Source organism: Giraffa tippelskirchi, chromosome 3, assembly GCF_054371585.1.
Source record: "Giraffa tippelskirchi isolate mGirTip1 chromosome 3, T2T-mGirTip1v1.2.pri, whole genome shotgun sequence".
Lineage (NCBI taxonomy): Eukaryota > Metazoa > Chordata > Mammalia > Artiodactyla > Giraffidae > Giraffa > Giraffa tippelskirchi.
This window is the reverse complement of record NC_137277.1, coordinates 19,443,892-19,470,648: the sequence shown is the minus strand read 5'-3', so window position 1 is coordinate 19,470,648 and position 26,757 is coordinate 19,443,892. Positions and strand designations below refer to the sequence as shown.

Sequence of the window (26,757 nt, the reverse complement as noted above, 5' to 3'; positions counted from 1 at the left end):
GCTAGTGGAGGTGATGGAATTCCAGGTGAGCTATTTCAAATCCTCAAAGGTGATGCTGTGAAAGTGCTGCACTCGATATGCCAGCAAATCTGGAAAACTCAACAGTGGCCACAGGACTGGAAAAGGTCAGTTTTCGTTCCAATCCCAAAGAAAGGCAATGCCAAAGAATGCTCAAACTACCGGACAATTGCACTCATCTCACACGCTAGTAAAGTAATGCTCAAAATTCTCCGAGTCAGGCTTCAGCAATACGTGAACCGTGAACGTCCAGATGTTCAAGCTGGTTTTAGAAAAGGCAGAGGAACCAGAGATCAAATTGCCAACATCCGCTGGATCATCGAAAAAGCAAGAGAGTTCCAGCGAAACATCTATTTCTGCTTTACTGACTATGCCAAAGCCTTTGACTGTGTGGATCACAATAAACTGTGGAAAATTCTGAAAGGGATGGGCATACCAGACCATCTGACCTGTCTCTTGAGACACCTGTATGCAGGTCAGGAAGCAACAGTTCGAACTGGACATGGAACAACAGACTGGTTCCAAATAGGAAAAGGAGTCCGTCAAGGCTGTATGTCGTCACCCTGCTTATTTAACTTATATGCAGAGTACATCATGAGAAACGCTGGGCTAGAGGAAGCACAGGCTGGAATCAAGATTGCCGGGAGAAATATCCATAACCTCAGATATGCAGATGGCACCAGCCTTATGGCAGAAAGTGAAGAAGAACTAAAGAGCCTCTTGAGGAAAGTGAAAGAGAAGAGTGAAAAAGTTGGCTTAAAGCTCAACGTTCAGAAAACTAAGATCATGGCATCTGGTCCCATCACTTCATGGGAAGTAGATGGGGACACAGTGGAAGCAGCGTCAGGCTTTATTTTTTGGGCTCCAAAATCACTGCTGATGGTCCGTCTAGTCAAGGCTATGGTTTTTCCAGTGGTCATGTATGGATGTGAGAGTTGGACGGTGAAGAAAGCTGAGCGCCGAAGAATTGATGCTTTTGAAGTGTGGTGTTGGAGAAGACTCTTGAGAGTCCCTTGGACTGCAAGGAGATCCAACCAGTCCACCCTAAAGGAGACCAGTCCCGGGTGTTCATTGGAAGGACTGATGTTGAAGCTGAAACTCCAATACTTTGGCCACCTCATGCGAAGAGTTGACTCACTGGAAAAGACCCTGATGCTGGGAAGGATTGGGGGCAGGAGGCGAAGGGGACGACAGAGGATGAGATGGCTGGAAGGCATCACCGACCCGATGGACGTGGGTTTGGGTAGACTCCGGGAGCTGGTGATGGACAGGGAGGCCTGGCGTGCTGCGATTCATGGGGTCGCAGAGAGTCGGACACGACTGAGCGACTGAGCTGAACTGATGCCTGTCCAGGCTCCCTGGCTGCCTGTGACTAGTGGCAGTGACCGTTCAGATCAACGGAATGTTTCCTGTTGTTTAGTCGCTAAGTAGTGTCCGACTGTTTCGGACCTTGTGACCCGCCAGGCTCCTCTCTGTCCACGGGGACTTCCTGGGGAAGAATTCCGTCATGGGTTTCCATTTCCTCCTCTAGGGGATCTTTCCGACCCAGGGATCGACCCCGTGTTTCCTGTATTGCAGGCGGATTCTTGACACTCTGAGCCACCAGCGAAGCCCACAGCTGGGGAGGAGGGGCAGGGAAACGCGGGCCTAGGCGGAGGCAGCTTTCGGTAGGAAGCCCGGGATCGGTTTGGTTCGTAGAAGCACCGGAGGACGCGGGCGCCGGAGTCGGAGTGAACCCCTCGCGCGGCCCGGCCCCGCCCTCCGCATCCACACGCCCCCTCCCTTCCCCACTGCGGGCCATCCGCCTTCCGCCCGGCAGGGAAGCCCCCTCTCCAGACACCCGACCCGACGAAGCCCCTCTCTCCGCAGGCGGAGGCCTGTGTAACACCCTGCAGTCCGGGCGTTTCTAGCGACTCAGTCTTCAGGAAAACCCTGGGCCAACAGCTCGTCGCACGGGTCCCTCTCGCCGCCCACCCCGCACCCGCTCCGGTCGGGTCCCTCCTCTCCACCAGCACCAAGGAGGAGCTCCCCTGCCGCAGCCCCGAGGCCGTCCCCGGGGCGCTGGGGTCCCGCCGGAGCCACGCCTGCTTGGCGACAGAGGGCGGGGCATGCAGATGCCAGACGGCGCTCCTGCCCGAGAACGACGAGGCCACAGCAGATGCGGCATTTCTCTTTTACAAGGTGGATAGTAAAGCCTGCTCGAGAGTCTGGTGTAGTGCCGCCATCGCACTGTGCACGAGGCAGAGGAAGGGAGACCTGGAGTGAGCGGGGACCCGGGTCACACTGAGTGCAACATGCAGGCCAGCAGGACGGTGACAGCGAGGGGCGGGGGCTCGGTATCGCTTCTCGGCCTTTTGGCTAAGATCAAGTGTAGTATCTGTTCTTATCAGTTTAATATCTGATACGTCCTCTATCCGAGGACAGTATATTAAATGGATTTTTGGAGCAGGGAGTTGGAATAGGAGCTTGCTCCGTCCACTCCACGCATCGACCTGGTATTGCAGTACTTCCAGGAACGGTGCATCCCCTCGGGGACACTTAACGGAAGTACCTAAAGGCAGAAACTGGCCATTTGCTGTAAAGGAACGGGCTATCTCAGAGAGTTACGTGTTTTTTTTTTTTCTTTTTTTTTTTTTTAGGTTTCTCTAGGATCTTTGCCAAGGGGAGAGTAAGTAAGTAAATCCAATGCGGGTAAAATGCCTAAGCTGCCACTTAAAACTCACTTCCTTTTTTTCTTTTCCTTTTAACATGCCCTTCTACACTCTTTCATTTTTCTGAAGGTAAAACGGTGTCCAATTGTTTAAGAGGTTCTCTAGTTCGTAACCTAGGGAGTGTGCAGCTTTGTGGGATTCTCTCAAACCTTGAGCTCTTTGAATGACAGTTCCTTCTACCCTGCATGCTCACTCAGGAATGAAATCTTCTGTGTCTACTCCCCTGCCTTCTCTTGATGTCTTGAAACTCTGTGTGTTGACTGTGTTGGGATTTCACTTACACAGGTGACTGACAGAGGTCAGTGCCACTGAAGAAGTTGTGTTATTACTTGGAGTTATTATTACTTAGAAGAGAAGAGGGCCTAAAGTTAAGAGCCAAGTGTCTTTTGGGTACACGAGGCAGGCTGTTCAGGTCAGCACAAAGTTCTGCTGCTGCTGCTGCTAAGTCGCTTCAGTCCTGTCCAACTCTGTGCGACCCCATAGATGGCAGCCCACCAGGCTCCTCCGTCCATGGGATTTTCCAGGCAAGAGTACGGGAGTGGGGTGCCATTGCCTTCTCCGGCACAAAGTTCACATCATGTATAAACCAGAACGACTTCCCCATATTCATCTTCTTTCGTCCTTTTCCATTGAGTCCGGCGTTCGACGAAGATCTAGGTGCTGGGCGCTGGTCTAAGTGCACCGGACAGTGTGGTGGGAAAAGCAGCCGCTGTGGCGATCTCCCCAGGTACCACGGGACAGTTGCACTCATCTCTCCTGCTAGTAAGGTTATGCTCAAAATCCTCCAAGCTAGGCTTCAGGAGTCCGTGAACCAAGAACTTCCAGACGTTTAAGCTGAGTTTAGAAATGCAGAGGAACCAGAGGTCCAGTTGCCAACATTCGCTGGATCCTAGAGAAAGAAAGGGAAATGCAGAAAAACCTCCACCTCTGTTTCATTGGGTCAGCTAGAGCCTTTGACTGTGTTTAAGTTTAAGTGAAGTCGCTCAGTCGTGCCCAACTCTTTGCGACCCCATGGACAGTAGCCTGCTCCTCCGTCCATGGGGTTTTCTAGGCAAGAGTACTGGGGTGGGTTGCCATTTCCTTCTCCAGGGAATCTTCCCAACCCAGGGATCGAACCCAGGTCTCCCACATTGCAGACAGACACTTTACAGTCTGAGTCACCAGGGAAGTCATTTGACTGTGTGGATCGTAACAAACCGTGGAAAACTCTCAAAGAGATGGGAATACCAGACCATCTTACCTGTCTCCTGAGAAACCTGTCTGCGGGTCAAGAAGCAACAGTCAGAACCTTCTGTGGAAGAACTGACTGGTTCAACGTTGAGAAAGGAGTACGACCAGGCTGTTTCTTGTCACCCTGTCTATTTAACTTTTACGCAGAGCACGTCATGCGGAATGCCGGGCTGAATGAGTTACAAGCTGGAAGCAAGATCGCCAGGAGAAATATCAACCACCTCAGATCCGCGGATGATACCACTCTAACGGCAGAAAGGGACGCGAAACTAAAGAGCCTCTTGCTGAGGGTGAAGGAGGAGAGTGAAAGAGCCGGCTTAAAAGTCAATATTGGACTTCCCTGGTGGCCCAGCGGTTAAGAATCTGCTTGCCAATGCAGGGGACAGTTGTTCAACCCCTGGTCCCGGGAGGTGCCACAGGCCATGGGGCAGCTAAGCCCCTGTGACACAACTGCTGAGCCCGGACTCTAGAGCCCATAAGCCGTAAGTAGAGAGTAGCCCCCGCCGGCGACTAGAGAACGCCTGCATGCGTCAACGAGGACCCAGTGCAGCCAAAAATAAATACATAAGTAATTTCGAAGGAAAGCACCTCAATATTAAAGAACAACAACAACACTAAGATCATGACATCTGGTCCCATCACTTCCTGGCACATAGAAGCGGAAAAGGTGGAAGCGGTGACAGATTTCCTCTTCTTGGGCTCTAAAATCCCTGAGGATGGTGACCGCACCCGGGAAATCAGAAGACGATTGCTTCTTGGCAGGAAAGCTATGACAAACCTAGACAGTGTGTTAAAAAGCAAAGACATCACTTTGTCAACGGAGGTCTGTATAGTCAAGGATATGGTCTCTCCAGTAGTCATGTACGGTTGTGAGAGCTGGACCATCAAGAAGGCAGAGGCCGAAGAACGGATGCTTTGGAACTGTGGTGCGGAAGACTCCTGAGAGTCCCTTGCTCTGCAAGGAGATCAAACCAGTCCATCTTAAAGGAAGTCAACCCTGAATTCTCCTCAGAAGGACTGGTGCTGAAGCTGAAGCTCCGACATTATGGCCACCTGATGCGAAGAGCCGACTCCTTGGAAAAGACCCTGATGCTGGGAGAGATTGAAGGCAGAAGGAGTAGAGGGTGACAGAGGATGAGAGGGTTGGGTGGCGTCACCGATTCACTGGACATGACCTTGGGAAATCTCCGGGAGATGGTGAGGGACAGAGAACCCTGGTGTGCTGCAGTCCATGGGGTCAAGGAAGAGTTGCACACGACTTGGTGACCGAACAACAGGGACAGTTTCGGGGCGGGGTGTGAGAGGAGGGTTGGGGGATGGGGCGGAGAGGGATAAGGCCTGGGGCGAGTGGGGTTGTGGGAAAGCAGAGTTACAAAAGCGTGTCCATATTTATATATATACGTGTGTGTGTGTATTTGTATATGACATGTCTGGTGCTAGATACTCACAAACTCAAAACCATCTTGTGGCACAGAGGGGCGCCTCTGGGGGCAGACGGGAGGGGGATGGCTGCAAACGGGCCCACGTTAGGGTTTCTTAGCACCGGGAGTCCCACCGGGAGATGACGGCTCAGAGAAGTGCCTGGCAAAGTCACTGTCTCTCCCTAGTGTTTGCTAGTTGAGGGCTGACTCCTGCCAGGCATGTCCATAGGGGGCCTCAGAGCTAATCTGGCCAGAAGGTTATTAGGGTTCCCTGAGAAGGTGTGAAACAGATCACCCCCCACACACACACACACCCTTCCCCTCCCACAGGAGAGAGGGAAAACCCAGGGCGGCAGGGAGTCAGGGAGCCAGGAGCCGAGGCAGGGTCAGGTGAGGCCGTGACCCCAGGTGCCACCCGCCCTTATAGAAACCCCGGTGCTGCGGGCCCGGCGCCAGCAAACCGACGTGTGTGTCGCCAGCAACCCTGCGCCCCTCCAAAGTCGCCTTCCTCTTCTGGTGGCTTCCCCCTCGGAGGCGCCATCAGTGAGCGGGGCCTGTGCTCCAGAGCCGGGCGAGGTCTTGGGACGTCGTGGTCAACCCCGCAGGTCAACTGCCTGCTAGCTGTGTGACCCAGGGCAAGTTTCTTAGCCTCTCTGGTCTCGTGGATCACGACAGTGAAACGAGGATGATAACAGCGTCCATCCTCTCTAGGGTGTCCAGTAGTCGAGTGGGTGTGATCATGGCAAAGAATGCAGGGCGGTGACTGGCAGGTGGCTGTCCTGTGGGGCAGTCCCCGGGGGCGGGGGGTCTTTCCCCTCGGGTTTGACAGAACTAGAGAGTCAGTTAGGGGAGGGCCTACTGTGCTAGTCTCCCAGATCTTGCCGCGCTCTAGCGGCTTTGCGGAGAACGGAGAAAAGACAGGTGCGCCTGCCCGGTGATGTGAAGTCGCTCAGTCATGTCCGGCTCTTTGCGACCCCATGGACTGTAGTCCACCAGGCCCCTCTGTCCGTGGAATTCTCCGGGCAAGAAGACTGGAGCGGGTAGCCGTTCTTTTCTGCAGGGGATCTCCCCTACCCGGGGATGGACTCCAGGTCTCCCACAGATCCCCTGCAGGCAGATTTTGCCACCAGGGAAGCCCAAGAATACTGGAGTGGGTAGCCTGTCCCTTCTCCGGAGGATGTTCCCCACCCAGGAATCAAACTGGGGTCGCCTGCATTGCAGGTGGATTCTTTACCAGCTGAGCTACCATCCCGGGGTCTCAGTTAAGGAGCCCAGCCAGGACCGTGGGACGGAGTCGGGAGTCTGGTGGCCTCGGGCGCACGCGGCTCCCCGGATGCACAGCCACGACCCCCCGGGGTCACTTCGGGCTCCGGGAGCACGCGGACCGTTCTTGTCCTGCAGCTCCCACGCCCCAAGTGCAATCCCCCTGCCTTCGGACAGGAGCTGGCACCTGCGATGCATGGGCGGAGCCTGAGGATGCTGGTCGCGCCCTCAGGGTGGAGGAGGGCGGGTCACGCAAGTAACGAACGAGTGCTTGTCCCGGGAAGGATGGGGGCCGGGGAGCCAAAAGAGATGTGAGAATTGACCAGAATGTGGAGAACAAGTTCAGTTTCACTGGCCCGGAGCGGACACTGGCCACGTCGCTCAGGGTGAGCTGAATGGAGAGGAGGGGAGGATGGTGCCAAGAAACCACCATCGCTTCTCTGCCTTTAGGCGAAGATCAAGTGTAGTGTTTGTTCTTTACCAGCTTAATACCCGATACTTCCTCTATCTGGGAACAATACGTGAAGTGAGTTTTTGGAGCAAGGAGTTGGCGTTGGAGCTTGCTCTGGGTTGCAGCACTTCCCAGGAATGGTGCGCTCTCTCTGAGAACACAACTGGCACCCCCAAATGGTAGATTTGTTTCCTTTCTGGTTTTCCTCCTCGGGAGATTTCTCTTTTGTGTGTTTCATTTGGACTTCTGTGGGGTTTGTGCGGCTTTTTCCCTGTCTCTGTGTTGTTTTCTTTTAGGCTGACTTTGATTCTTTCAGTTTGATTCAATTGCTTAGTCGTGCCTGACTTTTCCCTGTCCGTTTCCTGTGGGGACCCAAGGATGAAAGAACAGGTACAACCGAGGAGGGTCTTGGAAGGCAGGAACAGAAAACCCAGACCCTTATCGTCCTTTCCTTCCCCCGTGTTGTACCTATTAGCGGATTTCGGGTCCTCATGAGCAGTATAACCTGTCTCCCCTCCTGCCCCATAGGGAGAAGATATTTGCCTTACTGTTCCCTCCAACCCAGTATAGGCGCTTCATCCAACCAGCAAATGACCCGCAAAACCCCTATCCCACTCCGGGTACCCTGGGTATGAAAGTGGACTGTGGACCCCTGCTCAACGTCGGCTCTCCCTTGAGCCGGCCCGCTGTTCCAACAGCGTCTCCCATTCTCATAAACTTGATTTCCCTCTCATTGTGTCTCATGTCTGGAAATTCGTTTCCAACCTGCGCCCGGACCGTGACGTTTCCCCGTGCATCACTAACTCCCAGAGCTTGCTCAAACTCAGATGGGTGGTGCCATCCGACCGTCTATCTCATCTTCTATCCTCCCTTTCTCCTCCTGCCTTCGATCTTTCCCACATCAGGGTCTTTTCTAAGGAGTCAATCTGTTGATTCTTTAACCTTTAGGTTTTGTTTAGGAAGCTTCCCCCTCACCCCTGCCCCGTGTTGTTGTTCGTTTATCTGTGCACTGGTTTCTGGAACGGTCTTTTCTATTGTGCTAGAGGAGTGAGCGGTTCCTGTCTGCACTTTTGGTCTTCTCCTGTGTACTTTTTACAGAAGGCGCTGTTCGAAGCTCGCAGGCAACAGAGATTGTGGAAGCCCTGACACTCAGGTTTGAAGCTATCAGGGTGAGTCTCATCAGGCTCCATCCTCCTCTCTCGTGCCTCGCACTCATCTCTTCTGTCTCCCAAGCTCCTCCATATCTCCTGAAACTCGGTTATGCCAAATCTCCCATATATTTGCTGCCGCGTGTTTCTGTTACCGACTCCAATTAGTCCCAGAGAGGATGGCAGACTAATGCCTCAAAATAACCATCTTATTGGGGTCTAGAGGCCAGGTTCTTCCATGGAACCAGAGAGAGGGAAGCGCTGAGGAAGCAAAGTACAAAAAAGCCTGAGGAGAGAGGGAGAGGCGGTGAGGAATAAACTAAAAGGGGCCATCACGCTTGCCAAAACCCCTCCAGGGATGGCCAGCTTTGGGAGGGGATATGCGGATCTCTTCTTTCTTGGAGTCGTGCACCCAGGTGGGTAGGGTCAGAGCAGCCCTCCCGTGAGCCGACCAAAGACACTTCAACGGGCGGGAAGAGGGGCAGGGTTCTCTGGGGGCAGGCCATTGCGTACGATGATAATAACAAAAGCAACAAGAACCCAAGGTTAAAGTCCAAGAAACAGATCCAACACGGAGTCAGAATTGGTTCTACCCTGGACCGTTTCCTAGATATGCCCGGTTCACTCGCTCGCCCTCCGCCCCTCCCATTGACCCCAGCCGACGGTTAGTTGGACGGTGACCATTCTCTGGCAGAAATACCACCCAACGTGGCCGCGCGAGAGAATAGCTTGGACACCCCCTCCGATGTAGGCGATTGAAGTCAGGTTCCTTCAGGTAGCCCTGAGACTGGCTGGGCCTGACCAAACAAATTACAGCCAGTGACATCCTACCTGCAAAGGTCTTTCCTCACAGGGAAGGAAAATTTTCCCTTCTAGACCTACTGTGGGCGGGGACGGGGGGGTGGCGGTGGGGTGGTGTCCGGGGCTCTCGTTGAAGTCGTACTTGGGTCCCGGGCACCAGGCGCCACCGTACAGCCACGGTGAGGCAGGAGGTACCTGCTGCTCCCCACCCCCACCCCAGGGTAAAGCAGTTGGAGATGCACTCTCTATTGACCAAAAGCTCCAAGAGGAGAAGGGCGGGGCACTGAGGGTGAGCGGGCTGGGCCCCGCCCAGACCACACGTTTCTCTTTCTGGAAGTCAGGAGACCTCCCTGACCACACAGGCACAGAAAGGCTCCTTGGAGGTCAGAGGGGAGTGATGCTAACTAACGCTAGGCTACCCACAGGCCTCTTGGGTAGAATCCAGTTTGGCTAAGAGATGCATGCACACCTATGGAAGGACCCTGAGATATACCAAACATGGCCTGTGAACCAGGCAGATCCAAACGATCGGCCCAAGGAAACCCAGAGAAATGCCTCGTAAAAGTAATTCAGGGGACTTCCCTGGTGGTCCAGTGGTTAAGACTTTGCCTTCCAACCCAGAGGGTGAAGGTCTGATCCCTGGTGGGGGAGCTATGATTCCCGCACGCCTTGTGGCCGAGAAGTTTAAAAAATAAACTAAAAAAGTAATTCAGGCCACTACGAGGGCGCGTCTCAGGGATTCTCCCCCTGCGTCTGCCCGTGTGCCTGTCCACACATAGCGTACTCTTTTCCTCTCAATAAATGCCCCACGTGTTTCACTACTTCCCGTCTCCGTGGGAATTCCTTTCTGGAGAGCCGAAGGGCCAGGGTCCTTGTCACCGGCCACGGGTCTGGTGGCTAGGACCCGGTGCTTTCACCGCCGCGACCCAGCCCCAACCTCCGGCTGGGAACCCAAGCGCCGCTCCAAGCCTCTGCAGGCCTAGGTCTCCCGAGATCAATCGGACCGGACTCTCTCAGGCGGCGCCCGAGGCTCGCTGTACTTCCAAGCTCTACAGGTGTTTCCGGAACAGAAGGGAAGGGGGCAGGGCAGAAATTTGGAAAGAATGGCATAGCCCGAGGACACGACAAACATTCATTAGAATCACGTGGGTCTAAGACGGGCTTCCCTGGTGGCTCAGATGGTAAAAAGAATCTGCCCGCGATGCGGGAGACAGGGTTCGATCCCTGGGTCGGGATGATCCCCTGGAGAAGGAAATGGCTGCCCGCTCCAGTATTCTTGCCTCGAGAATCCCATGGACAGGGGAGCCTGGCGGGCTACCGTCCGTGGGGGCTAAGCTGGCAGAGAAGTCAGCTTCAACCGGACCTTGATTCTCAATCAGCAAGCTAAAGGACATACCCAGAGGCGCCGTGACAGTTCCAAGGCACTGTCAAAAGACCAAAAAGTGGGCAGTGGCCCAATCCCTGGAAACCTCCACCCCTTCCCCCAAATAGTTGGGATGATCCTCCCACTCACTGTCGGTGCCCAGTCGCTCAGCCGTGCCCGACTCTTTGCGACCCCGTGGACTGCAGCTCGCCAGGCTTCCCTGTCCTTCACCATCTCCCAGAGCTGGCTTCAAACTCGCGTCCTTTGAGTCGGTGACGCCACCCAACCATCTCATCCTCTGTGGTCCCCTTCTCCTTCTGCCTTCAATCTTTCCCAGCATCAGGGGCCTTTCCAGTGGGTCAGCTCTTCGGCTCAGGTGGCCAAAGCATCGGAGCTTCAGCTTCAGCATCAGCCCTTCCAATGAATATTCAGGGTTGACTAGCCTATTAGCTGATCAGCTCATGAGCCTATGAAATTACCCATCCCATGACAGCGAACCATGCCACGTTTCGAGGCCGCCACACTCGCCCTCTGTGATGGCCCACACTCTGCCTATGGAGAGTGTGTCTCTCTGAATCGATCCACTTCTTACCTATCACTTTGTCTCTCACTGAATTCTGTCTGCGATAGGACATGGAGAACCTGAGCGTCACCAGCTCTCGAAACCAGGGACCGTGGGTTTTGGCTCGATCGGAGGCCCAGCCACGCGGATTGGAGTCCCAACCTGGGTTTGGCCGGCTTCGAGTCCCGGTCTGAGGAAAAGGGCTTCGTTTCCGCTGCCCGGGGTGCATCCGGGAGCACTGCTCAGACGCCCACGTGTTCTGACACACTGACTTTTCCGTGACAGGGAAAGGGTTCGATGCACTCCCGCCGATGCAGGTCGAATCGGTGTAGGACGGCGCCAGAGCGGTCTGGGGTATAACCTGGCATGGGCACTCGGTGGACAGTGGACGGGTGAGGAAACACCGAATCCGAGGGTTGTGTCACGGACAGGAGTCCACCCAGTCTGGTGGGGAGGCCTGTGGACCCGTCCTGGAAAATGTTGAGAGCAAGCCCCATAGATGCAGGGTCGCATCGCCCCATCCCCCTACCCCAAATTTGTCCTGCGTGCGGAGACCGAGGACCCCCGCCAGATTCCCCCCGCCCACCACCACCACCACGACACAACACACAGGCACCTAGGGGGTCCGAAAAGGTTGACAAGTCACACGATGAGGCTTCCCAGGGAGAGCGGGGTGGCTCTGCACGGTCGACTAAGAGCCAGGAAAGGAGGCCAGGTCGGTGTTCTGACGGCGGTGAGAAATGGAACGTTTCCCTCCACATCGGTAAACAAGGATGTCACAGTCAGCAGCAATTGCGGCCGTCACGGAAGGTGAGCCGGTGAGCCCTGCGGGCGGGCACTCAGGACTGAAAGAATACCTGCCATCTAGCGGCCATCCCACTGCAGTCACTCCCTCCAGGTGAGCCCCGAGGAAGCCCAGGATGTGAAAAACACAGGATGGTGGCCCCAGAGACCGGAGATGCGTGTCAAGGAAATGTTTTCCGTGAGCCCAGACTCGAGCATCTCCCCATATACAGAAAAGCGCTAAATTGCTTAACTTGGGATGCCTGGTTTCCTTTCCTTTACAGAATACAAAACACCTTTTGACGTTCAGACCGCCTGCCCTTCGTGGCAAAACTTGTGTGCCACCCGGCTCCTCCCCCCACCGCCCACCTCCTCCGGGCGGTTCTCTCGGGGTCGCTTCAGACGCCGACTCCGGGGCTTGAAGTCCTAAATATTCCCACCGAATAAAACGCAAAGTCTCAACTTTTAGGTTGTGGATTTCTTTCTTTCTTTCTTTCTTTTTTTAAAGTGGACAGTGCTGAGCAGAGGGGCCGGGGTGAGGCTTTTCTCATCAGCTTGCCCGGGTCCAGGCTGAGAGGGGATGAGGGAAGGGCGAGGCTTAGCAGCTCTCGGCCATAACCTCAACACAGAGTCAGACTCTCCATCACACACCGCCAGCTGCTTTCTCCTCCGAGAAACTCGGGTGGAGAGCCGCCTTGACGGGCACCGTACAGAGGGGTCACAGAAGCGCCTTGATCTGAGCGAGGAGGGCTCCGGCCTGGGTAAAGGTGGGGCACAGCAGGGCCGTGCTGGTTCCCCCCAGAGAAGCTGAACCCAGCCGGCCCAGTCTGGGATACGGGAGGGGTCTGTGAGGGGAGAGACGTGGGGTTGGGGGATGAAGACTGTAAGAAAGCGCCCACTAGAAGCAAGCGTTCCCCGGAGCAGCTGTGAGGCCCAGATCACACCCTGGGAGCGTCTCGGCGGGTCAGCGGGGTGCAGGCCACGGCCCTCCTTCGCCCAGGGCGCCCCCTTGCTTTGCACCTCTGCGTTCTCACCCACGCTCTTGCCAAGAGCCTCCCGGAGGCTCTTGCCTCCAGGTTCCCCCCTCATGTCAACATGACCGGCCGGCACAACGCCAGCGTCCCCAGTGAAACTCTAACCTGTCTCTAGGCGGGTCAGGAAGGCCTTCCTGACTCGGCTGGCTTCCTGTCTGTTCTGTCCCACCTCCTCACTTATTGGGTGTGTCCGGGTAGGGGCCCCGAGCCACACGGGAGAGGCCTGGAGCCCTGAGGAGGTCACACCGGGTGGGAGCCGCACCCAGTCGTCCACCTCTCAACAGTTCCCTCAGGAGCTTCCCAGGTGGCGCGGTGGCAAAGAATCCGCCTGCCAGTGGGGGAGACGCAAGAGACGCGGGTTCGATCCCTGGGTCGGGAAGATCCCCTGGAGTAGGAAATGGCAACGCGCTCCAGTTACTCGCCTGGAAAATTCCATGGACAGAGGAGCCTGGCAGGCTACCGTCCACGGGGTGGCAAAGAGTCGGACGGGACTGAGCGACTGAGCACACACACGGTCCCCTCCTCATCAAACCCGGGGTCCTGGCCATTCGGCTCCTGGGCGGGACACGTCCGGGGAACAGGAGCGGTGTCTGGCCCGGGGACCCAGCACAGGCCCTGGTGGGTCGAGCCCCTGGTGGTTAATGACCGTTTGTCAGAACCGGTGGTGAAGGCGGGCGGCCGGGACCCCAGCTCGGACACTCACAGCTGTGTCCTCTCAGGCAAACCCACGTCCCGGGGGTAAAGGCTGGAGCCTTCTCACTCGGCCTCCCGGTCGGGCAGAGGGTCGGTCCCCACTCCGTAGTGCCCGTCACTTCCGGAACCGGCATCCGTTCTCCGGAGAAGGGTCATTCCTGTAAGGGATTCCTCCTTGGCCTTGAACGGTCACCTGTCAGTGTCGGGCTCGGTCTGATTGGGTGTACCACCCACCGTCTGCATGGACGGGATAGGTCAACCCTTGGCCTCGGAGTATCAAAGGTGGTTAGGTCTGTGAGTTCTGCTACATTCTAAAGGCAAGTCCGGGCCTATGACTCCAAAATGCACACGGGAGGCCGTTGAGGCTTACAGGTGGCACCGCAAACGTAGGAAGGCAAAATCCGCTCATTCACACGGTGCTCCAGAGGAAGGAGGCGCAGTGGTCAAGAATCCGCCGGCCGATGCGGGAGACGCAAGAGGCTCGGGTCCCATCCGTGCGTGGGGAAGACGCCCTGGAGGAGGAACAGGAACTGGCAACCCGCTCCAGGATTCTTGCCTGGAAAATTCCATGGACAGAGGAGCTTGGCGGGCCTACAGTCCACCGGGTGGCCAAGAGTCGGGCGCGACTGAACACCACCACCCAACCCCGGGAAAGTACCGCCCGGCTCGACGATGTAGATGTTGAGGGAGAAGAAGAAGAAGACCTAGAGGAAGATTTAGGAACTTATTTCATAAGTCCTTTCGGCTCAAAATGTAAACGATATCTTTTTTAAATTGATAAATACGACGATATAAAGACGGAACCTTTAAACAACGCAATCATCATCACCTTAAGCAAAGCCCAACCGAAAAGCCAGCAGGAATAGGGAAGAGGGTCGAAGACCACCGACAGGGAGGTTGTTAATAGCTCACAGAGAGAAAATGTAAAGGCTTCTCTGAAACAGGAGGGGACGCCCAACTTTATTTACCCACGAGAGAAAACCGCATACCCGAGCTAGGCTGAGGTACCGTTTTCACCTAAGAGATCCACCCCTCGCGCTTTCCCCACCCTCCACCGAAAACGCATCCCCAAGTCCGATGCCACGCGGGGCTGTCGGCGAGGCTGGGCGACGAGGCGCCGCCGGACAACGCCCGCCCTGCTCTTCCAGTCACCGCCCCTGATCCCCCGAGCTTCAAGGCTCCGGTTGCGGCGAGGGTGGCCGGGACCGCCACGGCCCCGCACCGCCGTGAGGGCCCGAGGGGCACCCGAGCGGCCTCCGCAGAGCGCTGTGCCCCGGGGCCGGGCGCGCTTCGCAGAGCCTTCAGTCCGTGCACCCCGATTGGAGCAAATTCCGCGGGAACGCCTCTCCAAGTGAGAAACGGAGCTGCCAAGCGATCGCGACGGGCAGTGTTCCATTCCAACGACTGTCCCCCAGGACATCCCTTCTCAGGACGAACCCCCCCACCCCCACCCCGACCCCCACCCCGACCCCCACCCCGACCCCCACCCCGACCCCCACCCCGACCCCGCCGCCCCAGGGGACCCGAACTGTCGGGCAGAAGACGGGCGGGAGAACACGGACGCGAGCAGAGCGGCCCGGGGCAAGGAGGGGCGAGCGGGTGTGGTGCTGGCCGTAGAGCCGCGGTAACCGTGACGGGTGTCGGGCACTAGCTCAGCGTGTAGGAGGCAATGGTTGCGAGTGCAGCGCGAGCCGGGGAATGAGCGACAAAAGCGAGTTCTTGATTTCTGGGGCTCGAACCGTGAGAGCTGCTTCCGTGTCAGCGCTTCCCTCACCGTCTCCGGCAGCCGCCTCTGGGTGGGGTCTGCGGCAGGAAGCGCAGGAGGCCAGGAGGCCGGGAGGCGGGCTCCGGGTCTGGCGTGGGCTCCGGGCGCGAGGAGGCGGTCCGGAGGGTGGAGTCCGCCCGCGGTAGCCGCGCCCCCTGGGGCGGCAGAAGGCGGGGCATGCAGATTAGAAATGGCTGTTCGGCGCGGGAATGCCGGAACAATTAAGGACATAGACCTTGTCCTTACAAACGTAGAGGACAAAAAGGTCTGCACAGGAGTCCGAGGACAGGACTGTCAACGACGCAAAAGGAATCAGACAAGGAGTGTGGTTCAGGGAGCTCACCGTGGGTGCAATGGGGATGGAGCGAGGGCGGCTACGGCCAGGCTTGAGACAGCCGGCATCGCTTCTCGGCCTTTTGGCTAAGATCAAGTGTAGTATCTGTTCTTATCAGTTTAATATCTGATACGTCCTCTATCCGAGGACAATATATTAAATGGATTTTTGGAGCAGGGAGTTGGAATAGGAGCTTGCTCCGTCCACTCCACGCATCGACCTGGTATTGCAGTACTTCCAGGAACGGTGCACCCCCTCGGGGGAAACAATCGTGGTGCTCTAAAAAAAGATTTTTCGGGTTACGACCTGTGGGCTTGGTAAGTGCCGAAGCAAGGCTTTCGCGTGCTACCGGCTTGACTTTGCTTATTGGTTGTTTTGCGCGAGCGCTCCGTTCTTGGTCGGTAGATATAGGTGTGTCGCGTTTTTTGCTTGTTCTGTTTATTCTCGGTGCGTGAGAAAGAGATTCCTGACTCGGGGAGAGAACGCAGCCTTCAGCTGGCGCAGCAAAGTTTTTTTTTCCTACCGACAGAATGATCCCGTAAGGAGTCTGCTTTGTTTCACAGGTATGGGTTCACCATTTTCCCATTTTTGACCCGAGACCAGGGGGGTAAGATGTCGCAGTGTGGCCGCAGAAGCTTTTTATTTCTTTTTCTTTCCTAAATGAGCCTGTGTTCAGTAATTGGTTCTTACTGCACGTACTTTTCTGTACGATCCCACAGTTTAGTGACACTCTGTGGAAACGGCAGGGCGGCAGGGGCTTCAGCTAAGACCCTTAGCCGGGGACCCTTCAGCGGGGCTCAGGGACACAGAAATGGCAACTCAAAGGATTTACAGGTAATGCCCGAAAGCAGGCATTAGTCGGTGAACATTGAGGGAGAGATCTGAGAGCCTTTCCATTCTCCCACTGCTGCTGCCACGGCGGAAGCAAGTCGAATTCCTCAGTATGAAAAGGAATACCCGGAAGGTATTAATTAGCGAATGAGGGTCCTGGGGAAAATGAAAGGTAGCACCACCACATGCTGACCTGGAACAAGGATTCCAAAGGAGGAGGTTTAAATGCTGGTGTGGTCACGTGAAATGCTCGTGTTCCTGAGAATTGTTGAAGCAGGAAAGAGTGAAGACATTCCATTTTCAGGGCCCACCGGTCTTGACCTTATACAGTCAACTCCCTTCAAAACCTCTAGCACTAAAAATACCACCTCGGGTGCTTTCGCTAGCTGAAAGACCGCTAGACTTTCTGGATTTAGAAAGACTCCAACCCCTCAAAATGAGGAAATCTGTGCAGCTGACAGGCTAAAAAGAGCGCGCTCGCTGTTCACCAAAATGGAACAGTCGGTCAGAACTGACTCCATGGATGACATTTCAAATAGAAGGCACTTCGGGTGACATGACAGTTGCCGATAATCAAACTGAACAGACGTCTGTAACTTCCGGAAGAGGAGCACAAAGAACGTGCTACAAGGAGAAAGGGTCATGTATTCAATCCCTGTAGCCTTCTGGCTGCTTAATAGCTCTGGCTTCTCCGCTGGAAGTAACCTCAACGCTCAAAAACACTATCTCAACAGCTGGAAATACGAAGAATTTGCGAACTTCTTTGTTTCTGTCTTTGCAATGTATGCCGTTTCACAGTCCACGCCCTGAAAATGTATTTCTCCCAGAAAGGAGGGGGAAAGGACTTATATTTGCAGGACTAAAGGTATATTCTGTCAAAAACGGGGAGGGGGGGCGGAGGCGGTTAGGCTGATCCTGAGGCAGGAGAAAAACAAGAAGCGCATCCCCTCGCTCTTAAGTTTCTCTCCACCTGTACCATCAAAACCGATCTCAAAAAGACAAGCTAGAGTCGCTCTTGATGCGGCCTAGAGCCAGAACCGGAGCTGTACAAGATGGCCGGCCAGGCAACCTGGGGGCACCAGTCCCCTCCAACAAATGGTGACATGCGGGGCCGTGGTCACCTTCCTCTTCATGACAACAACTTCCCCTCCTTTCCCCCCGCCCGTGGTGACGGCACTAAGCTTGCGGTCTCGGCGCCCCTTGGTGCGCAGTGAGTTGATGCCTCCCCCTCCAGACTCCGAAACATCGCTGACGCCGAAGTGCCCTCCTCTCGCCCATCCACAGGGAAGTAAGGGCCTCCTGGCCAGTACTGGGGTCCTGGAGCCCCGGTGCGGGCGGGCGAAGGCGCTTGAGTCCGTGTCCGACTCTTGGCGACCGTAGCCCGCCAGGCTCCTCTGTCCATGGGATTCTCCGGGCAAAAGACTCCTGGAATGGGTTGCCATGCCCTCCCTCCTCCAGGGGATGGAGCTTCCCGACCCAGGGATTGAGCAGGCGACTCCTGCTCTGCACCGCAGGCGGACTCTCTGCCGCCGAGCCACCAGGGAACCCCCAAAGCCCCTCTGTGCCACCTGCTTTCCAGACCCCACTCGCTCCACTGTCACGGAGGAGGGCCTTGTGCAGACAGTGCGGCACGAGGGCACCGGGACCCTGTGGCGTGGCCTCCCAGCCATCTTTGTTGACGATTGTCGGCCCCTGCCACCTACTTCACCGCCTACGACCAACTCACTCAAGGCCTTCCTGTGTGGTGGAGCCCTGACCTCTTCCTCCGCGCACCCATGGCGGCTGGTCCGCGGGCCTGCCTGGGCACCGTGACTGCCATCAATCCCCCTGGAGCTGGCACGAACAAAGCCGCAGGCTCGGCACCCGCCGCGCCGGGAGCTGAGCACGTGCATCCTAGCGGCTGCGTGGCTCCGGGGGGCGGGGGCGCGGGCTGGGGCTGGGGCTGGGGCGCGGGTATCCCAATGCCCCTTCGGGATGTGCCCTGCTCGGCTCTGTGGGTACTGGTTCAACCAGAGCTGGCGGACCTGGCTCAGGTCTGAGGACCAGACCGCCTTCCCTGGGCTTCGGCTTTTGTGTCTGGCGCCATCTCCTGGACGGTGGCGGCCAGCTGCTGCCTCCTTTTCAACGTCATGAAGAGTCCACGAGCGGTGGAGGCTGTGATTGACGCCCCCCACCCCTCACGCGATTCCACTTGGCTGCTGCTACGGAGGATCCGGACGCCTGTCGGCCCGAGGATCCATTATCGAAGCCGCTGCCCCCGGCGCCATTTATCAGCACTTGCTTGAGTGTCGCAAAAACCGCCTCTTTCAGAAAGACTCAACCCGAACAGTCTGTGAGACGTTGAAAGAAACGGGAAGGGGGGAAAAAAAAAAAAGGGGGGGGGGGCGCGCAGGAATAAGAAAAGCAGGAGGTGTTCCCTGGTTTGTCTAGTGGCTAACGATGCGCCGTGCCACGTAAGAGACGTCAGTGCGACCCCTGGCTTCAGCGCATTCCCACACGCACCAGAACGCCCAAGTCTGCGCAGAAAACGGGGGGCCTGCTACTTACCTCACTTAAAGGAGGGGGGAAGAGAAAGAAGGAGAGACAAGACCACAACGAAAACTTACTTAGGGAGCGAAGGGAATGTGGGAAACGGAGAAAAAGCAGGTTACCACAGGCGACAGCAAAAAAAGAAAAAAAACAACAAAGCTGTACAGTAGAGTCGTAGGCGCTCTCAACCAAAAACCATCAGCTTAAGAAACACAAGAAAAAGGGTACCTTGATACCACCGTGGTCTGGCAGAGAAGTTTAGATCAGACTCACCCAGCCCGCCTACCGAAAACTGTTTTTTCCGAGACACAGCTTGTTCCCCGTAGGGGGTGCACCGTTCCTGGAAGTACTGCAATACCAGGTCGATGCGTGGAGTGGACGGAGCAAGCTCCTATTCCAACTCCCTGCTCCAAAAATCCATTTAATATATTGTCCTCGGATAGAGGACGTATCAGATATTAAACTGATAAGAACAGATACTACACTTGATCTTAGCCAAAAGGCCGAGAAGCGATACCACCTCGCCGCGCTTGGCCGCTACCGTCCTCCCCTCACCTCCATTTAGCTCACGGTGAGCAAAGTCAGCCTCAAACGAAGGCCCGCCCTCTCCCCTAGACTGCACGCTGTCCTAGTGCCACAACTTGTAAGACGTCCATCGTCTGTCGGATCGTTTCATTTGTTGGGCGCCTTTAGGCTTTCTGTTTTCCCACGGCACCCCCCCCCCCCGCACCAGCAGACCGCCAAGCAATTTGCATGCCCCGCCCACACACGCGTCTTCTTCCTGCTCCCCGTGTGCGCCGTCTCGCGGTGGACCCGAAACCAGCGCGTGGCCCAAAGCTCCCGGAAACGCCCAGACCGAGAAGGACGCGTACCGTTCCAACCCGGTTTTTCTTTCCGGCATTTCTTTTTCTTCTTAACATTTTTTTTCCCCGAACACATAGCCACGTACCCACCCACCACCCATCATCTTACTGTTATTTACTGTGTACACATACACAGATGAGTCGGCTGTGTTGAAGTTCTCTTTTTACTTTCTAGATTTTAATTCGTCTTGATTTACTATGGCTTTCTTTCCATGGTCTCTTTTCTTTTTCTTTTTGGCTACCCTGGCTCTTCTACGGCTCCTGTGGGAACTCAGTTCCTCGAGTAGCGATAGAACCCGCGGCCTAGCTTAATTGGGAGCGCAGGGTCTTAACCACTGTACTGCCGGAGAAGTCCCTACAGTTACTCTTTTCTATCTCCCTCAGACACTCTCCGTATTTTTATTTGGCATTGCTGGACACGGAGCCAAGATATTCGCGACACAATTTGGCTGCTCTTCCGCCAGCTGCTCGCCAGAAGACTTCCACGTAGGCCTCCTCGGCTTGATGGGAAGCTCCGGGAGAGAGAGTGGGAGGATTTCTCCGAGTCCAGATTGCTGCGGACTCCATGCCATGAGGCCGTGCCCCATCACAGCTGACCTGCCTTCTTGGCCGCTCAACTGCAAGCCTGCAGTGGAGAACAGGGGACACACTGACCGAGCAGCTGCTGAGGCCTCTTCTGCCTTGAGGATACCCTCCCTCTCTTCTCCTGTCCACCCCAGCCTAACAAACTTCCTGGGGGTGGGGGAGCGTGGAAACCGCTGAGCACTGGAGGATCAGGAAGAGGGTGTAGGCAAGTGGAGACACACCTGCCAGCACCTGTGGTGAGTCTCCCGGAGTGCACATGGAGCCCTTTTACCCTGAAAATAAGGGCACTTCCTTCCAGTTTGGGGATTCTCCCTGCCGTGTACAACTAGACGAACCTAACTGCTCAAACTTCTGACCCTGAGAGAACAAAACTATGCCTAGGACAAAGCTTGATGTAGAGCACAGTATATTACGTTAAATATCATCGTGCTCTAGTGCCCTCAGCAGCAACTACTGAGCCGTTGTGCTACAGCTGCGGAAGCCAACGGGTTTAGAGCCTGTGCACAAGGAAGAATAGTCCCCAACTGGCAGCAACTAGAGAAAGCCTGTGCGCAGAAAAGAGGACCCAGTGCAACCAAAAGTAAATAAATTAATACTAAAAATTATTGGAAAATTATTTTAATTGGATTAAATACTTGGGATTGGATTAATTACTTAATTAGATTAAAGATTTACTGAGCATGGCCCTGTCCATCGGAACAAGACCCAGTCCCCCCCACAGTCAGTCTCTCCCTTCAGGAAGCTTCCATAAGCCTCTTATCCTTATCTGTCAGAGGGCAGACAGAATGAAAGCCACAATCACAGAAAACTAAGCAAACTGATTACATGGACCACAGCCTTGTTTAACTCAATGAAACTGAGGGAGGAAAGGAACAGGCCAAGCTGACTCCATTTTGAAAAAGAAGGAAACTCCATCTGGCACTTTCAGTGAGCTTTGGACTGTGTGGTGTTAGCCATGGGGATAACATACCTACGGCCGATCTGGCCTCCTGGACTGATAAACACCAGATTCCATACCAAGATTTCCCGTCGCCAAAAAGAATGTAATAATCCCCTATGTAGTCAATCACCTTTGTAATCTTTATGGCACCCATTGGTGTAGGCTATGATGTATAACCAGCTGACCCTTCTGATTATGAATCATGGCTGTAACCTGATTCTATCTCCCTTTAACACTTTCCAGGCTAGGTTTAAGGAATTTGGGTATGTGGGCTTGAGCAGTACACTTAAGGTATATAAGGTTTTTCGCAAAAGTCGGTCGGGGTCCTTGGCTAAGAGGAGACTGCCTTGGGCCCACCGGTGTAATAAACTGCACTCCACTATCTGCATTGTCCTTCTGAGTGAGTTTCCTGGAACACGTGGCTACAACAAAACTATGACCCATGCGGTGTAGGGCCACAGGGTCATGGTGGAGAGTTCTGACAAAACGTGGTCCACTGGAGAAGGGAATGGCAAATCACTTCAGTATTCTTGCTTTGAGAACCCAATGAACACAATGAAAAGGCAAAAAAATATGACTCTGAAAGATGAACTCCCCAGCTCGGTAGGTGCCCAATATGCTACTGGAGAAGAGTGGAGAAATAACTCCAGAAAGAATGAAGAGGCGGAGCCAAAGCGAAAATAAGGCCCAGCTGTGGATGTGACTGGTGATGGAAGTGAAGTCCGATGCTGTAAAGAGCAATATCCAAGAACCTGGAATGTTAGTGTTATAGTCACGCATTCCGGGAAACAAGCTCACTCAGAAGGACGATGCAGATAGTGAAGTGCAGTTTATTACACCGGCGGGCCCAAGGCAGAGTCTCCTCTTAGCCAAGGACCCCGACCAGCATTTGTGAAAATCTTTTATACCCCATGTGTACGTGTCAGAACCCACCACCCAATTTCCTTGTGACTTACATAAACAAACGAAAGGTAAATACAATCACAATAACCCTATCATTCATGTGTTATGTGTTCAAACAATCAATAATCAATAAGCCCGAGGTTACATTCCAAACAGTCAATAATCAATAAGCCCGAGGTTACAGAAAAAACCTTCTATTGTCCTTTCCACAGGCACTAAGCAGAGTTCAGAGTCCATTAGAGAGGTGGCCAAACATGATTAGCATGAACAGGCCTAAGATGGAGTCCAGGCCCTATGAATTCCTTCTTCATTAGGTCCATGAATCAAGGTAAATTAGAAGTGGTCAAATAGGAGATGGCAAGAGTGAACATCGACATCTTAGGAATCAGTGAACTAAAATGGACTGGAATGGGCGAATTTCATGCCGATGACCATTACTGTGGGCAAGAATCCCCTCACAGTCAACAAAAGAGTCTGAAATGCAGTACTAGGGTGCAATGTCAAAAATGACGGAATGATCTCTGTTCGTTTCCGAGGCAAAATATAATATCACAGTAATCCAAGTCTGTCTATGCCCCAACCGGTAATGCTGAAGAAGCTGAAGTTGAACAGTTCCATGAAGACCTACAAGACCTTCTAGAACTAACACCCAAAGAAGATGTCCTTTTCACTATAGGGGACTGGAAGGCAAAAGTATGAAGTCAAGAAATACCTGGAGTAACAGGCAAATTTGGCCTTGGAGTACAGAATGAAGCAGGGCAATGGCTAATAGAGTTTTGCCAAGAGAATGCACTGGTCATAGCAAACACAAGAGAAGAATCTACACATGGGCATCACCAGATGGTCAATATCGAAATCAGATTGATTATATTCTTTGCAGCCAAAGATGGAGAAGCTCTATACAGTCAGCAAAACCAAGACTGGCAGCTGCCTGTGTTGTAGCCACGCGTTCTGGGAAACAAACTCACTCAGAAGGACAATGCAGGTAGTGGAGTGCAGTTTATTATACCGGCAGGCCCAAGGCAGAGTCTTCTCTTAGCCAGGGACCCCGACCAGCATTTGTGAAAATCTTTTATACCCCATGTGTACCTGTCCGAACTCACCACCCCAAATTCCTTGAGACTTACATGAACAAAGGAAGGGTAAATACAATCACAGTAATCCCATCATTCATGTGTTATGTGTTCAAACAGTTAAACAATTGTCCAATAATCAATAAGCCCGAGGTTACACTCCGATAGGTACAGAAAAATTTATGGCCTGTCGGAGAGAGGGGTGATTAGTGTATGTTTTCTCTTAGGTGGTGAGTAACCTGGATAGGATCTTCAAGGTTCCCCTGTCCGGAGGGGGTCATATCCTTCTATTGTCATTTCCATAGGCACTAAGCACAGAGTTTAGAGTCCATTAGAGAGGTGACCGAGCATGATCAGCATGAACAGGCCTAAGATGGAGTCCAGGCCCTATGAATTCCATCTTCACCTGTGGCTCAGATCATGAACTCCTTATTGCCAAATTCAGACTTAAATTGAAGAAAGTAGAGGAAACCACTAGACCATTCAGGTATGACCTAAGTAAGTCAAATTCCTTATGATTATACAGTAGAAGTGACAAATAGATTCAAGGGATTAGATCTGATAGAGTGCCTGAAGAACTATGGATGGAGGTTCGTGACATTGTACAGGAGGCAGGGATCAAGACCATCCCCAAGAAAAAGAAATGCAAAAAGGCAAAGTGGTTGTCTGAGAAGGCCTCACAAATAGCTGAGAAAAGAAGAGAAGCTAAAGGCAAAGGAGAAAAGGAAAGATATACCCATTTGAATTCAGATTTCCAAAGAATAGCAAGGAGAGATAAGAAAACCTTCCTCAGTGATCAGTGCAAAAAAAATAGAGGAAAACAATCGAATGGGAAAGACTAGAGATCTCTTCAACAAAGGTAGAGACACCAAGGGAATATTTCATGCAAAGATGGGCACAGTAAAGAACAGAAATGGTATGGACCTAACAAAACCAGAAGATATAAGAAGGGGTGGCAAGAATACACAAAAGAACTATACAAAAAAGATCATGACCTAGATCAAATCCATGTCTCCCACGTTGCAGGCGGTTTCTTTACCATCTGAGCCACCCTTAAATAACATTGCTGAGGTTAAATTGTAAATGAGCTGTATTTAATCGGTCTAAAAGAAAACTGCTGCTGCTGCTGCTGCTGCTGCTAAGTTGTGTCACTCGTGTCCGACTCTGTGCGACCCCATAGATGGCAGCCCACCAGGCTCCGCCGTCCCTGGGATTCTCCAGGCAAGAACACTGGAGTGGGTTGCCATTTCCTTCTCCAATGCAGGAAAGTGAAAAGTGAAAGTGAAGTCGCTCAGTCGTGTCCTACTCTTAGCGACCCCATGGACTGCAGCCTACCAGGCTTCTCTGTCCATGGGATTTTCCAAGCAAGAGTCCTGGAGTGGGTCGCCAGTGCCTTCTCCTAAAAGAAAACTAAGCACTTACAAATCATACAAGTCTAAATACATGAAAGACTAAAGATGTTTCAGCATATTAGACCCATGCCCTTGATTACACTGAAAAAAAGTGTGTTTGGGCAAAATACATGTTTTTAGAGGTTATGAACTATGTTCTCAAGTTTGCTAATTCGAGAATGACAATGTGACAAGCAGTTTACAATTTCTTTAATTATTATTAATTATTATTCAGTTCAGCTCAGTTCAGTTGCTCAGTCGTGTCCAACTCTTTGCCACCCCATGGACTGCAGCACACCAGGCTCCCTGTCCATCACCAACTCCCGGAGTTTATTCAAACTCATGTCCATCAAGTCGGTGATGCCATCCAACCATCTCATCCTCTGCCATCCCCTTCTCCTCCTGCCTTCAATCTTTCTAGCATCAAGCTCTTTTTCATTGAGTCAGTTCTTCGCATCAGGTGGCCAAATATTGGGAGTTTCAGCTTCAGCATCAGTCCTTCCAATGAATATTCAGGACTGATTTCCTTTAGGATGGACTGGTTTGATCTCCTTGCAGTCCAAAGGACTCTCAAGAGTCTTCTCCAACACCACAGTTCAAAAGCATCAATGCTTCGGTGCTCAACTTTCTTTATAGTCCAACTCTCGCATCCATACATGACCACTGGAAAAAACCATAGCCTTGACTAGATGGACCTTTGATGGCAAAGTAATGTCTCTGCTTTTTAATATGCTGTCTAAGTTGGTCATAGCTTTTCTTCCAAGGAGCAAGCATCTTTTAATTTCATAGCATGGCTGCAGTCACCATCTGCAGTGATTTTGGAGCCCCCCCAAATAAAGTCTCTCACTGTTTCCATTGTTTCCCCATTCATTTGCCATGGAGTGATGGGACTGGATGCCATGATCTTAATTTTCTGAATTGCCGGGAGCCAGCTCACGAGATCCCACCCATGACAGGGTCATGAGGAAAAGGACTGATTGAGCAAGGCTTCTCAGGCCTCAGGGATTCTCGGAAGGCTGCCTCAGTGCTCACCTTAAAGATGATCTCTGTCTTTCTGATGTTTACTATAATAAACCTCTTCTTATTTTCTATGACTTAGGCAAAAGGCCTTTCCTGATTCCTTTCTAAAATAGATCATTCTGAAACCTCAAATAAACAAGGCCCCTGAACGGTAGCACCCTAAATAAAATTATCTGGGATATAGAGTATGATGATCTAAATTCCTTTTGCTAACATATTGGTTTGTTTAATAAATGTACCTGTGCCTTTGGAGCTAATGTGCATGACTGCTCCCTAGTAATAAAACATCATTGAGAGCCTCCACACAGAAAGCCCCTATGGGCACAAAACCCTTTGCAGGAAAAAAAGGCTTGTCAGGAAATATAAATATATTGCTTTGTGAAACTGTTACTTAATCTATATTTACTCACTATGTTTTTACTCTTAATGTATTTAGCCTATATAATGAAAGCATAATAGTTAGAGATTTATATAAATAGAAGTTTAGCTTTAATACAAATAATAAGACAATTGTTGATTTACCTGATGATTCTTACTTAAAGCTGAACTTCAGCTGGCTGTTCTATGACTTTATGGAACCACATTCTTTTCTGTTAAGCTCAAGGCGTAGAGTAAATTACCAAAAACAGGTTTTACCTTAAAATTTCCTGTTGATGAATTCTTTCCTGATGTGTCTGATACAAAAGTGTTCTGACTGATCAACCCTTATCAATGGAGAGTCACAAGGTATTAGCAGGCCACCAGGCCAGAAGATGATGTAAACAAAATGAGGCTTCTTGTAACTAAAGACATGTAAACGGCTTCGATGAGGGTTGAAACTGCTGGCCCATTAAGGTAAATTGATAGGCCCATTAAGATATACCCATTAAGCTGAATTGGTATGTCCCTTAAGCTAAATTGGTATGTCCCTTAAGCTGAATTGGTATGTCCCTTAAGCTGAATTGGTATGACTCTATACTTTACATTTGTTTCTATATACCATTAAAAATATAAAAGCTGTCTTAAAAAACAATAAAAGTAGTAGACACTTGGAAAACGCTAAGAC

At 52.8% G+C, this 26,757-nt stretch overlaps 1 long non-coding RNA gene, 4 other non-coding genes and 2 pseudogenes across 5 annotated transcripts; 5 read left to right on the top strand and 2 right to left on the bottom strand.

Annotated features, from left to right (window-relative positions):
* Positions 1–2,356: 2,356 nt before the first annotated feature.
* On the top strand, positions 2,357–2,547 carry LOC145544066 (U2 spliceosomal RNA). The gene has a single exon (XR_014081289.1). It is a non-coding gene; the product is annotated as a U2 spliceosomal RNA (small nuclear RNA).
* Positions 2,548–2,741: 194 nt separating this feature from the next.
* Positions 2,742–19,452, bottom strand: LOC145541290 (uncharacterized). The gene is made up of 2 exons (XR_014078922.1): positions 19,211–19,452; positions 2,742–3,618 (listed from the first exon to the last, which is right to left on the bottom strand). It is a non-coding gene; the product is annotated as an uncharacterized LOC145541290 (long non-coding RNA).
* On the top strand, positions 7,075–7,259 carry LOC145544071 (U2 spliceosomal RNA). The gene has a single exon (XR_014081294.1). It is a non-coding gene; the product is annotated as a U2 spliceosomal RNA (small nuclear RNA).
* LOC145542370 (mitochondrial fission factor pseudogene) lies at positions 15,434–17,218 on the top strand (annotated as a pseudogene).
* Positions 15,644–15,834, top strand: LOC145544039 (U2 spliceosomal RNA). The gene has a single exon (XR_014081263.1). It is a non-coding gene; the product is annotated as a U2 spliceosomal RNA (small nuclear RNA).
* LOC145542369 (mitochondrial glutathione transporter SLC25A39-like) lies at positions 17,504–18,693 on the top strand (annotated as a pseudogene).
* On the bottom strand, positions 19,262–19,452 carry LOC145544026 (U2 spliceosomal RNA). Its single transcript, XR_014081251.1, has one exon. It is a non-coding gene; the product is annotated as a U2 spliceosomal RNA (small nuclear RNA).
* Positions 19,453–26,757: the final 7,305 nt, after the last annotated feature.